The sequence below is a fragment of the Gadus morhua genome, chromosome 14 (assembly GCF_902167405.1).
Source record: "Gadus morhua chromosome 14, gadMor3.0, whole genome shotgun sequence".
Taxonomy (NCBI): Eukaryota; Metazoa; Chordata; class Actinopteri; order Gadiformes; family Gadidae; genus Gadus; species Gadus morhua.
In genome coordinates, this window is record NC_044061.1 from 693,661 (window position 1) to 707,471 (window position 13,811).

Sequence of the window (13,811 nt, forward strand, 5' to 3'; positions counted from 1 at the left end):
ATCACGGAGCAGGCTGAGGGAGGCGCCTGTAGGGGGCGCCCCCGTCAGGCAGAAACCACGTGACCCGGAGACATCAGATCACAGCCTCAGCATCACTCTTATTGATCACCGAGAATTGACGACTTCTCAGAGATTTCAATCTGCAGTCAGTCAGACAGTCAGTCAGTCAGTCAGTCAGTCAGTCAGTCAGTCAGTCAGTCAGTCTTCCAGTCAGTCAGTCAGTCAGTCCTCCAGTCTTTCAGTCAGTCTGTCAGGTGGTGGTCACCGTCAGTCTCAACCCGAACACACCGGGATCGCGCCCGCACATCCACAACGGCGCGCATGGACACGCGCACGCTATCCCACGGAGACACACAGAAACGCGCACACATACGAACACACACACTCACACACACACACACACACACACACACACACACACACACACACACACACACACACACACACACACACACACACACACACACACACCCACACCAACCCACCCACCCACCCGACTCACTCACTCACTCACTCACTCACTCACTCACTCACTCACTCACTCACTCACTCACTCACTCACTCACTCACTCACTCACTCACTCTCACACTCACACACCACTAAAATACACACAGCCCACGCGTGCGCGGATGAGATGTACTCGCGCGCTGAGCGCGTGCACCGTGCTCGCGGTTCCGGTCCTGCAGCAGAAGCGGCGCTGAGGACGCCGCGCGCCTCCGGTATTACAGCGCGTGAGATGGCGCCTCGCCGCGCGGAGAGACCGTCTACCGGGAGGAGTGATGAGGAGGAGAGCGTCTCGTGAAGGACCGGACCGTGTCGTCTCGTGAAGGACCGGACCGTGTCGCGGTGCTCTGCTCAGACGGACTGTGCGCCATTTGGGCTTCGACCTGTAACATCCTGTTCGGTGTCCGCTTGGTGGGTCAGATCCCCTCCTCCTCTCTCTGGACGCAGCGCCCCTCGCGTCTTCTGGCTCCTTATCGATGAGCAACGCGGACGGATCGATTAGCAGCACGGCGATCCGCTCTGAGAACTAGTCCCGCCGCCTCGTGGATCCGATCAAACGTCTTTGGTTTTTCTCTCCTCTTCGCGTCCTCTTGTACCTTTTTACCGCCGAGGAGCCCCTCGGTTTTTTGGACCGCGAGGGGTTCAGGGAAAAGGAGCCGTCCGCAGTCTCGATCCCCTTCAGAAACTCTGCGGGTTTTCCCCCGCGGAATACCAAGTAGAGGAATGGTGGCTCCTCGTCGCCTCTCTCCTCACATGTGAGCCTCGATCTGCAGCAGTGGCCTGTGAGGACAGAAGCCTTGCTCATGGACACCTGACTGTATGGCCATTGCCAAACCGGGGGACCGGGCCCCGAGGGACAGCTTCTACCTTGATCTCAGTCTCCATCTCATTCATTCGACGGAAATGCGTGAGTATCTCTAACATATGACCGAACACAGCCTGCTGAGACTGATTGGTCGCATGACTCCTGATGGCTTCGGCCCGCGCGTCTGGCGGGCTTCGATCCAGACACGCACTGTTGCGATTTAATGTCACGCACCCACTGCCCATTAGAGTTGTCGCATGCTTTTCTAGTGCGGTGGTGTATGTGTGTGTGTGTGTGTGTGTGTGTGTGTGTGTGTGTGTGTGTGTGTGTGTGTGTGTGTGTGTGTGTGTGTGTGTGTGTGTGTGTGTGTGTGTGTCTGTGATGGAAGATAAAAAGAGAGAAATACCCCCCCCCACCCCCTCGCGTGAAAGAGAGAGACAGATGGAGATAAAGGTGTGGGGGGTTGGTGGGGTCGGTGGTGGAGGTGGTTTAGATGGGGGTGGTGGTGGTGGTGGTGCAGGTGGTGGTTGTTGGGGTGCAGGTGGTGGTGGAGGTGGTGGAGGGGTTGGAGGTGGTGGTGGTGGAGGTGGTGGTGGTGGGGGTGGTGGAGGTGGTGGAGGTGGTGGTGGTGGTGGTGGGGGTGGTGGAGGTGCTGGAGGTGGTGGTGGTGGTGGTTGTTGGGGTGCAGGTGGTGGTGGAGGTGGTGGAGGGGTTGGAGGTGGTGGAGGTGGAGGTGGTGGAGGTGGTGGTGGTGGTGGAGGTGGTGGAGGTGGTGGTGGTGGTGGTGGTGGGGGTGGTGGAGGTGCTGGAGGTGGTGGTGGTGGAGGTGGTGGTGGTGGAGGTGGTGGTGGTGGTGGGGTGGTGGTGGTGGTAGTGGTGGTGGAGGGGTTGGAGGTGGTGTGGGTGGTGGTGATGTCCCGAGATGGTGGAGGTAGGGTGGAGGTCCGTTTTGAGGACAGGGTCTCTGAGAGCCAGACGTCATCAGCATTACTCATTCAGCTCAGGTATTGTCGGTGTTCACGTTTGCAGCAACAAAAAATTAAAAGAAACCAGTTGATTGGCTGTTGGGGAGCGAGGCTCTGTGGGGTACATCATGTCCCTGATTGGTCAATGTGCGATGACTTCCTCTCCGAGGAGGGTTTCATACATATCATGTGTATGTGGTGTTACAGTACGGAATGGTGGTCTGAGGAAAGGGTTTAGTGGAGGAGGAGCTGTCATAAGTGGGGCGCTGAACTCATCTCGGGGGTGGCGGGGGTGGCGGTGGTGGGGGTGGAGGTGGTGCTGGGGGTGGTGGAGGTGGTGGTGGGGGTGGTGGAGTTGGCGGTGGTGGTGGTGAAGGTGGTGGTGGTGGTGGGGGTGGTGGTGTTGGTGGTGGAGGTGTTGGTGGTGGAGGAGGTGGTGGTGGAGTTGGTGGTGGTGGAGGAGGAGGTGGTGGTGGTGGTGGTGGAGGTGGTGGTGGTGGTGGAGGAGGTGGTGGAGGTGTTTTGTGCAGGAGGAGCTGTCCATCAGTGGGGTGCTGAACTCATCTCTGAGCTTAACAGAGGTGGGAGAGCTGGTGGTGGTGGAGTTGGTGGAGGTGGTGGAGGTGTAGTTGGTGGTGGAGGAGGTGGTGGTGGTGGTGGTGGTGGTGGAAGTGGTGGTGGAGGTGGTGGTGGTGGTGGAGGTGGAGGTGGTGGTGGAGGTGGAGGTGGAGGTTTTTTGTGGAGGAGGAGCTGTCCATAAGTGTGGTGCTGAAATCATATCTGAGCTTAACAGAGGTGGAAGAGGTGGTGGTGGTGGTGGTGGAGGTGGTGGAGGTGGTGGAGGTGGTGGAGGTGGAGGTGGTGGTGAGGGTGGATGGGGTTGGGGTGAGCTCATCTCTGATCTGAACACAACAGGTAGTGAACCTGTGGAAGCAGCGTAATGCCGGGCAGGGACCAGTAACACAGTGAGGTCTGCACTGACCAAGCAGAGCCAACATGTGCTGTGCTGTGTACCGCACACATGACCTCCACCAGGAAACGGATATTACATCAATAATAATACACTCTTAACAGAGGGGCTGTCTCACCCTCAGAGGGCTGTCTCACCTTCAGAGAGGCTGTCTCACCCTCAGAGGGGCTGTCTCACCCTCAGAGGGGCTGTCTCACCCTCTGAGGGCTGTCTCACCCTCAGAGGGCTGTCTCACCCTCAGCAGAGGGGCTGTCTCACCCTCAGAGGGGCTGTCTCACCCTCAGAGGGCTGTCTCTGCACCAACTGTGCACTCATTTATTTTTGGACTGGCCTGTCGTAATTAGAAATGTCATGCAGCAACACTTCACCACGGGTGGCTGCTCTGTGTTCCTCTGGTTCTCCGGTTCTCCGGTTCTCCGGTTCTCTGGTTCTCTGTGTTTGCCTGGTTCTCTGTGTTTGTCTGGTTCTCTGGTTCTCTGGTTCTCTGTGTTTGTCTGGTTCTCTGGTTCTCTGGTTCTCTAGTTCTCTGGTACTCTGGTTCTCTGTGTTTGTCTGGATCTCTGGTTCTTTGGTTCTCTGGTTCTCTGTGTTTGTCTGGTTCTCTGGTTCTCTGTGTTAGTCTGGTTCTCTGGTTCTCTGGTTCTCTGTGTTAGTCTGGTTCTCTGGTTCTCTGGTTCTCTGTGTTTGTCTGGTTCTCTGGTTCTCTGGTTCTCTGTGTTAGTCTGGTTCTTTGGTTCTCTGGTTCTCTGTGTTAGTCTGGTTCTCTGGTTCTCTGGTTCTCTGTGTTAGTCTGGTTCTCTGGTTCTCTGGTTCTCTGTGTTAGTTTGGTTCTCTGGTTCTCTGGTTCTCTGTGTTAGTCTGGTTCTTTGGTTCTCTGGTTCTCTGTGTTAGTCTGGTTCTCTGGTTCTCTGTGTTAGTCTGGTTCTCTGGTTCTCTGGTTCTCTAGTTCTCTGTGTTTGTCTGGTTCTCTGGTTCTTTGGTTCTCTGGTTCTCTGTGTTAGTCTGGTTCTCTGGTTCTCTGGTTCTCTGTGTTAGTCTGGTTCTCTGGTTCTCTGGTTCTCTGGTTCTCTGTGTTTGTCTGGTTCTCTGGTTCTCTGGTTCTCTGGTTCTCTGGTTCTCTGTGTTTGTCTGGTTCTCTGGTTCTCTGGTTCTCTGTGTTTGTCTGGTTCTATGGTTCTCTGGTTCTCTGTGTTAGTCTGGTTCTTTGGTTCTCTGGTTCTCTGTGTTAGTCTGGTTCTCTGGTTCTCTGTGTTAGTCTGGTTCTCTGGTTCTCTGGTTCTCTGTGTTTGTCTGGTTCTCTGGTTCTCTGTGTTAGTCTGGTTCTCTGGTTCTCTGGTTCTCTAGTTCTCTGTGTTTGTCTGGTTCTCTGGTTCTCTGGTTCTCTGGTTTTCTGGTTCTCTGTGTTAGTCTGGTTCTCTGGTTCTCTGGTTCTCTAGTTCTCTGTGTTAGTCTGGTTCTCTGGTTCTCTGGTTCTCTGGTTCTCTGGTTCTCTAGTTCTCTGTGTTAGTCTTGTTCTCTGGTTCTCTGGTTCTCTGGTTCTCTGGTTCTCTGGTTCTCTAGTTCTCTGTGTTAGTCTGGTTCTCTGGTTCTCTGGTTCTCTGGTTCTCTGTGTTTGTCTGGTTCTCTGGTTCTCTGGTTCTCTAGTTCTCTGTGTTTGTCTGGTTCTCTGGTTCTCTGGTTCTCTGGTTCTCTGGTTCCTCAGACCTGCTTTACAACAGCCCCCGCTGCTCTCCTCTTTAAAACGTCATGTTGAGAGGCGGTGGTCTTCAGCTCGCTACCAGCTGTCAGGTTGGGATACCTCGAGGTTCTGATAGGTGAACTTCTTCAGAATATACCTCTACCGATGGAGCTACACCGTCTGGGACTCCATAAGGATGCAACACTAGCGGTTCAGTGTGTCAGGTGCGGTCTGAACACTGCTGTCAGCTGGCTCTCCGTCTCCAGCGCTCACCGACGATATTGGACACGCTCTGTCCTGGTTTTAATTCATGCGCATGGTGTTGAGTGTTCTGTGATGCTATGGGGCACATCAAGGGGTCAGTGACTTCTGAACACACGTTGGGATTGTGGCCGTCTGATTGGCCAGACAGAGAGGGCCGGTCCTCAGGCATCAGTACAATATGAACTAGATACTCCGTCCTTCTCCAATACCCTCGGTCCTGGCTAACCCGACAGGTGGGGGCTCATCCAACAGGTGACGGCTCACCCAACAGGTGATGGCTCACCTGTTGGGTGAGCCCCCCAACAGGGGCACACCTGTTGGGTGAGCCCCGTGCTCTGAGCAGTGGAGCTCAGACTGCTCACATGATGGCTATTCTTTCATCACAAGGCTATGATCAATACATGTTCATGGGTTATAGGGTTATAGGGGCAGATGTGTCTAAATATCAATGGCAAAGCTCTATATGGAAGGTTTGACTCTCAAATGGCCTTTGACCAATAACGATTAAGTTATGTTTGGAGAGCCCAAATAACAACAGACATTATGGCCAACCTTCATGCTGTCTCACAGTGCATCAAATACACAGCGATCCTTCTTGACCCCAGGGGGCCTTGACGTTCTGAGCCTCACAAATCACGATGTGACAACGAGATGGAAGAGATGCGGATTAATTAGAAGGACACGTTGATTCACAGTCTCAGGTGGCGCATTGTGGGCCCGTCAGAGCCACCTGCGGGCTGCGTGGTGTGTGAGCGGTGTGTGAGTGTGTGAGTGCGTGCTGCGTGGTGTGGTGTGGTGTGTGACTGCGTGCTGCGTGGTGTGTGTGGTGTAGTGTGCGTGGTGTGGTGTGGTGTGTGGTGTGTGGTGTGTGAGTGCGTGCTGTGTGGTGTGTGTGGTGTAGTGTGGTGTGTGTGGTGTGTGTGTGGTGTGTGGTGTGTGAGTGCGTTCTGGTGACACCAGCCTCAGTGTTCAGGAGAGCAGCTGGGATCAGGTGCTCTAAGTTCTAGAGTTTGTAGAGCATCCTGCAGTCGCTGGGAGGAGGACAGAAAGAACAAAGCAGAACACAGTGAAGAGATGGATCACAAAAGCACAGACAAGGAAATGTCAGTGAATAAACGGGCTGACACTTTGTAGACGTGACATATTGAGGGGCTAGCACAATGTAGTTACAGTCCCTGGACGCCAAGAGCAGGCAGCCCATCATTTAAAACACCAGACGCTCCGAATATATGAGGAGAACTGCTGTGGTGTGACAGTACCTAATTCTAAAATAAATTCACCTTATATGCGTATTGGAAAGTGGTGTTTTGAAAGTGTTGGTGGTAAAGCTGCTGATTCATTTTCAAAGTCTTCCAATCCACTCTGTTGCATAGATGCTGATTTTGGTAATGAATGGAGCCGTGGTGGGGGCTGAGGGGGGGTTGTTGTGTTGCTCCATCACTTTATATTATTCATATCGTCATCTTGGCCTTTGCACAACGCTGTGTGTACGATGGAGATCGGGGGTCTCTACGGTGGACTGTGTTCTCCTCAGGCTGAACACCAGGACTACTGTCTGTCTGTTACTGTCTGTCTGTCTGTTACTGTCTGTCTGTCTGTCTGTTACTGTCTGTCTGTCTGTTACTGTCTGTCTGTCTGTTACTGTCTGTCTGTCTGTCTGTCTGTTAGTTACTGTCTATCTGTTACTGTCTGTCTGTTACTGTCTGTCTGTCTGTCTGTCTGTCTGTCTGTCTGTCTGTCTGTCTGTCTGTCTGTCTGTCTGTCTGTCTGTCTGTCGCTGTCTGTCTGTTACTGTCTGTAGCAACCTTGTGTTTGCAAATTAAAACACACATATTTGGGTGTGAGATTTTGTACCTGTATTGTGTTATGTTGCTGCCATCGGGGAAATATTGCGTATGGTGTAAATGTATGTGTGTGTCTGCACTACTGACGTTATGAACAAGTGGATTAGACTCTGGGTTAGACGGTGGCTCCTTGCAGCGGACTCCATTTTGATAGATAGGCCCCCATATCTCGCTGGTACCTCCTCCAGAAAACACATGTTTGTGTCTAGTCAGAAGACAGTCTGATCGCAATGAGCTGGACCGCTGGGGCGTGACAGAGTCCAACACACAGCAAGCAGAAGAGGAGAGAGAGAGGGGAGGAGAGGGAGAGAGACACAGAGAGAGGGGGAGAGAGGGAGAGAGGGAGAGCGGGAGAGGGGGAGGGGCAGAGAGAGAGAGAGAGAGAGGGAGGAGAGAGAGAGAGAGAGAGAGAGAGAGAGAGAGAGAGAGAGAGAGAGAGAGAGAGAGAGAGAGAGAGAGAGAGAGAGAGAGAGAGAGAGAGAGAGAGAGAGAGAGAGGGAGGAGAGAGAGGGGCAGAGAGAGAGAGAGAGAGAGAGAGAGAGAGAGAGAGAGAGAGAGAGAGAGAGAGAGAGAGAGAGAGGGGCAGAGAGAGAGAGAGAGATGGAGGAGAGAGAGAGAGAGAGAGAGAGAGAGAGAGAGAGAGAGAGAGAGAGAGAGAGAGAGAGAGAGAGAGACAGAGAGAGAGAGAGAGAGAGAGAGAGAGAGAGAGGGAGGAGAGAGAGAGAGAGAGAGAGAGAGAGAGAGAGAGAGAGAGAGAGAGAGAGAGAGAGAGAGAGAGAGAGGGAGAGGGGCAGAGAGAGAGAGGGAGGGGGGAGGATAGAGAGAGGAGAGAAAGAGAGAGGGAGAGAGAGAGAGAGAGAGAGAGAGAGAGAGAGAGAGAGAGAGAGGGGGGGGGAGAGGGGCAGAGAGAGAGAGAGAGGGAGAGAGAGAGAGAGAGAGAGAGAGAGAGGGGGGGGGAGAGGGGCAGAGAGAGAGAGAGAGAGAGAGAGAGAGAGAGAGAGAGGGGGGGGAGAGGGGCAGAGAGAGAGAGAGAGAGAGAGAGAGAGAGAGAGGGGGGGGGGGAGAGGGGCAGAGAGAGAGAGAGAGAGAGGGGGGGGAGAGGGGCAGAGAGAGAGAGAGAGAGGGAGTGGGGACGAGACAGGGGGAGATGGAGAGAAACAGAGAAAGAGAAAGAGAGGGATTGGGAGAAAGAAAGAGATAGAGAGAGGGGGTGTGAGAGAGATGGAGGAAGAGAGGGGGCAAGAGCAAGTAAGAGAGGTAGTCGGAGAGACTGAGAGAGAGGGGGAGGATGGTAGACATGGAGAGGGAGAGAGACAGAGAGAGTGAGGGAGAGAGAGAAACGCTGTATTCACGGTCGCAGCTAAAGTTACGCCTTTATGCCCCAGAAAAGGGATTATCCAGGCAACCCTGCTCCAAGTCATTCATCACTTCTCATATTTAAATCGATGGATATTAAAAGCCCTAGGGGAGTTAATGGCTATCTACAGTCTTGTGTCAATGCCGTTCTGATGCATATATCCAACATAATCCAATAAAACAATTGGAATTGAAACTTTAACAGAATAGTTCATAGGTCAAATACTCCAAAATATCTGATTCAGAAATATTATTTAGCCCCCAATGCAAGTAGGGCGGAAAAAATAAAAAAGATGAATGTAAACATTAATTCATTATTAAAAATACCGTTTTCCCCTCAAACCCTTTTTCCTCAAACAACCAACGACGCACAGCAGCCAGACCCCAGAACCTGTTGCTCCTGATAATGAAGACCACAGACTGTCCACTGGTTTAATACAGTGCTGTCCACTGGTTTAATACAGTGCTGTCCACTGGTTTAATACAGTGCTGTCCACTGGTTTAATACAGTGCTGTCCACTGGTTTAATACATGTATGTTTCGGTGCTGAGAGCTGCCTGAGCTGCTTTAGTTCAGTTCGTCCTAGTTCACCGACCGCATTGTTTGGTACTGGATCTGTTGAGTTCACCTGCTGTTTACTACTGGATCTGTTGAGTTCACCTGCGGTTTACTACTGGATCTGTTGAGTTCACCTGCTGTTAACTACTGGATCTGTTGAGGTCACCTGCTGTTTGCTACTGGATCTGTTGAGTTCACCTGCGGTTTACTACTGGATCTGTTGAGTTCACCTGCTGTTTGCTACTGGATCTGTTGAGTTCACCTGCTGTTTACTACTGGATCTGTTGAGTTCACCTGCGGTTTACTACTGGATCTGTTGAGTTCACCTGCTGTTTGCTACTGGATCTGTTGAGGTCACCTGCTGTTTGCTCCTGGATCTGTTGAGGTCACCTGCTGTTTGCTACTGGATCTGTTGAGTTCACCTGCGGTTTACTACTGGATCTGTTGAGTTCACCTGCTGTTTGCTACTGGATCTGTTGAGTTCACCTGCTGTTTACTACTGGATCTGTTGAGTTCACCTGCTGTTTACTACTGGATCTGTTGAGTTCACCTGCTGTTTACTACTGGATCTGTTGAGTTCACCTGCTGTTTGCTACTGGATCTGTTGAGTTCACCTGCTGTTTGCTACTGGATCTGTGGCTGCTTGTAATCTTGCAATCAGGAATCATCTGCAGCCCCAGACATTAATAGGGAGAGCAGCTGAGGAATCCGATACTCCTCTCTAGCGTCACTGCAGACAGCCGATACAAACAAATTAGAGCCCAAGCTGTCGTCTGAACCTGATGCTGCCTTGTCATAGTGCTCGCTCTTTTACTTTCTGCGTGTATTTATTGTAAAAGAGTTCAAGTGAATCAATTGCACTAATTCCTACGATCGCTTGTGTGGAGGCAACATGCTTTTGGCATTAAGATAAATATCAATGGTTACAGGAGTGCTGGGCAGCCATTCAGTACTAGAGTTTGTATTGTCCTTGAATCATCGTTAAACATGGTTTGATCATCTAAAATAATGAATTAAAAAGGTCCTTCATGATCAAAATATTAGGTTTGAAACGTCAAAGAGAATGCTTAACTCGTTTTTGATTGTTACTTACATGTCCTTGTACTTTTATTTAACTTTAATTGGATAGTTTACGATTGTTTTTGAATTGATAAGCATTTCGGGATATTTATCGACATCCTGTCAGATCTCCCATATTTATCGTGACAATTAATGTTCCATATGGCCCAGCCCTAAGTAACAGTAAGGAGAATGACGGCAGGATGTCAGTCATGTAATGTGCAGCTGAATCAGAACACCAAACTGAACTTCCATTCAAAAGATATGGAACCTAAAAAGATAAAGGCCAGCTCTCAGACTATATTGTGATCTGCTTATCGGTCTGGAATGTACCACTGCTCCCCCTTCTTAGTGATACAGGCCCTGAGAGAATTAGCCTAATAGCTTAAGTAATCATGGCCATGATGAGTCTCTATCTTTCTGTCTGTTGAATGGTCCACTATCTCTCTTTTCAACCACTCTATCACTCTGGCTCCCATTTATCTAATTCCTGCCTTATCGTTACATATCTGCTGCCATGTTCCTTCCACTGTGTCTGGGAGTGCTGCGTCTTAACGCGCGCTTCTCTTAACACACGGTTCTCCGTGTGACTCGCTGATTAACGAGGAGCGCTGCCGCCGAGGAGCCATTTTGTTTTGCTACAAATATTCAGCTTTGGTATTTCTTCCTTTGAAAGGAAAGGAGAAAACATCCATTCTGGAGAGGGAAGAGTTGTTCTTAAGGCTAAAAGCAGTTGTAAACAGCGTCAACTCAAATAATGCTCCAGCAGGTCTGTGGCTGACAGGACTATTTATGAGTTCTCAACCACCACCGCTACACGGTTCCTTTGGTGATGGGAGCGCCAGCAGTTGTTTAAGGCAGTGAAATTCCCTTTGAACATGTTTCCTCCTGTTGCCTGACACAGATATATTATTGGTGGACTTAATGGCTGGACGTCGGGCATTTTGTCTACAATTTAGATGGAGTGAAAACAAGAAATCAAATGCTTTAACGAAATATATAAAAGGAATTTATTCCATGACAGCTCATGTCCAGTATCTCTGCTCGGAATCTGTTGATGTACATGCAAACCGACATGGAAACAAACACCAAAACCAAAGCCACCACCACAAAAAAAGAATGAAAGAAATGTTGAAACTGAGTCTGATAATATTTATTATGAAATTGAAATAAGTTGCAACATAGGTGCCAGTGAATGGCCATGTTAAAGACAGCTTTGTTTCTGTTGAGCTTAAAACCAACTTGAGTTCTACTAAAATGGCCGCCAACAGCAGCAGCAATGTTGACCACGATAGTCATGTTGGCCAAGCCCCTGATCTTGGCCACGCCCCCACCCACTGGGTCTCTTTATCGAAACACATTCATTCCTCTTTCATCCTTCATTCATTCTTCAATTGATTCCCAGGAGATGATTATCCATGCTAACCAATCGAACACTTCCCAATCAACTGATGAGATCCACAATACACTGTTTCAGCCAATCCCAGATGGATATCAAGGCGAGTACACCACTCAGTCTAATCCCGCCAAGACAGCCACTGGATGAATGGTTCTGTCTGAATGTTTGTGTGTTGTGTTGGCCTGTATTCAACACATCATGAAAAGGAATCATGGAAACTGGATCTAGGAAAATGACACAATGACCGCCACCAACAGCGCACATTGTCCCGTTGAAAACAACTGAAGGCAGAGCGATCTTAAATAATTAGGCCCACTCATAATTACCTCGGCCCAGAATTGATTAAAATACTGCAGCAGTCGCTGATTCCAAATCAGTATTGCAAGTAGACTCAGCATGAGTCTACTTATGGTCTGTCTCCTGGTCTCTGTCTCCTGGTCTCTGTCTCCTGGTCTCTATCTCCTGGTCTCTGTCTCCTGGTCTTTGTCTCCTCCTGGTCTCTGTCTCCTCCTGGTCTCTGTCTCCTGGTCTCTGTCTCCTGGTCTCTGTCTCCTGGTCTCTGTCTCCTGGTCTCTGTCTCCCGGTCTTTGTCTCCTGGTCTCTGTCTCCTGGTCTCTGTCTCCTCCTGGTCTCTGTCTCCTGGTCTCTGTCTCCTCCTGGTCTCTGTCTCCCCCTGGTCTCTGTCTCCTGGTCTTTGTCTCCTGGTCTCTGTCTCCTGGTCTCTGTCTCCTGGTCTCTGTCTCCTCCTGGTCTCTGTCTCCTGGTCTCTGTCTCCTCCTGGTCTCTGTCTCCTGTTCTTTGTCTCCTGGTCTCTGTCTCCTGGTCTCTGTCTCCTGGTCTCTGTCTCCTCCTGGTCTCTGTCTCCTGGTCTCTGTCTCCTGGTCTCTGTCTCCTGGTCTCTGTCTCCTCCTGGTCTCTGTCTCCTGGTCTCTGTCTCCTGGTCTCTGTCTCCTGGTCTCTGTCTCCTCCTGGTCTTTGTCTCCTGGTCTCTGTCTCCTGGTCTCTGTCTCCTGGTCTCTGTCTCCTGGTCTCTGTCTCCTCCTGGTCTCTGTCTCCTGGTCTCTGTCTCCTCCTGGTCTCTGTCTCCTGTTCTTTGTCTCCTGGTCTCTGTCTCCTGGTCTCTGTCTCCTGGTCTCTGTCTCCTCCTGGTCTCTGTCTCCTGGTCTCTGTCTCCTGGTCTCTGTCTCCTGGTCTCTGTCTCCTCCTGGTCTCTGTCTCCTGGTCTCTGTCTCCTGGTCTCTGTCTCCTGGTCTCTGTCTCCTCCTGGTCTTTGTCTCCTGGTCTCTGTCTCCTGGTCTCTGTCTCCTGGTCTCTGTCTCCTCCTGGTCTCTGTCTCCTGGTCTGTCTCCTGGTCTCTGTTTCCTGGTCTCTGTCTCCTGGTCTTTGTCTCCTGGTCTATGTCTCCTGGTCTCTGTCTCCTGGTCTTTGTCTACTGGTCTCTGTCTACTCCTGGTCTCTGTCTCCTGGTCTTTGTCTCCTGGTCTCTGTCTCCTGGTCTCTGTCTCCTGGTCTCTGTCTCCTGGCCTTCTCTAGCCTCTGAAGGTGCCTTCAGAGGCTGGAGTCCGCGGTGCCTTCAGAGGCTGGAGGCCGCGGTGCCTTCAGAGGCTGGAGGCACTGCGGCCTTCAGAGGCTGGAGGCACTGCGGCCTCCTTCTCTAAGGGTAGAAACCAGTGGACCAATCAGAAGGAGGGGGAGGCTCTGCTCCAAGCAGCCGCTCGGCCGCAGAACAGAAGAAACGGTCGAGGAGCGGTTACAAGGCCACGTCCTTCGAGGCCACAACTACATCCACAACAATATATGACATTCAGTCAATCGTAAACATGAGATCTGGATTCTCTCACAGGGATCAGAGATGACTTGTGGTACCGCATTACTATATTTTTATGGCTTGTGTTGAATTAATTCTATTTCATACATTAACAAACAGTGTTTGCGCCCTTATGAAAAATGCAGAATGCATTTTACTGTTTGTTTGTGTTGGAAAGTTCAGCTAAAGATGATATTGAGGAAGGGTTTGTCAGATAAACGATATGGGAGGGAGAGGAGGGGAGAGAGAGAGAGAGAAGGGGAGAGAGAGATGGAAAGGGAGAGAGAGAGAGAGAGAGAAGGGGAGAGAGAGATGGAAAGGGAGAGAGAGAGAGAGAAGGGGAGAGAGAGAGAGGGAGAAGGGGAGAGAGAGAGAGAGAGAAGGGGAGAGAGAGAGAGAGAGAGAGAGAGAGAGAGAGAGAGAGAGAGAGAGAGAGAGAGAGAGAGAGAGAGAGAGAGAGGGAGAAGGGGAGAGAGAGAGAAAGAGAAGGGGAGAGAGAGAGAGAGGGAGAAACAGAGCAGCCAATAAAACACTGGTGTGGAACGAGATCTTGTTAAAGACCAACTATCAATCAGACACCAGGGTTAAACGTGACCTTATA

At 50.9% G+C, this 13,811-nt stretch overlaps 1 protein-coding gene across 1 annotated transcript in view; it reads left to right on the forward strand.

Moving 5' to 3' along the window:
• Positions 1-579: 579 nt before the first annotated feature.
• Positions 580-13,811, forward strand: part of LOC115558830 (leucine-rich repeat-containing protein 4C) — a 28,607-nt gene continuing 15,375 nt past the window's right edge. The window contains exon 1 of the mRNA XM_030377331.1: positions 580-1,412. The gene's annotated coding sequence lies outside the window, so the exon portion shown is untranslated. The remainder of the gene's footprint in view (positions 1,413-13,811) is intronic.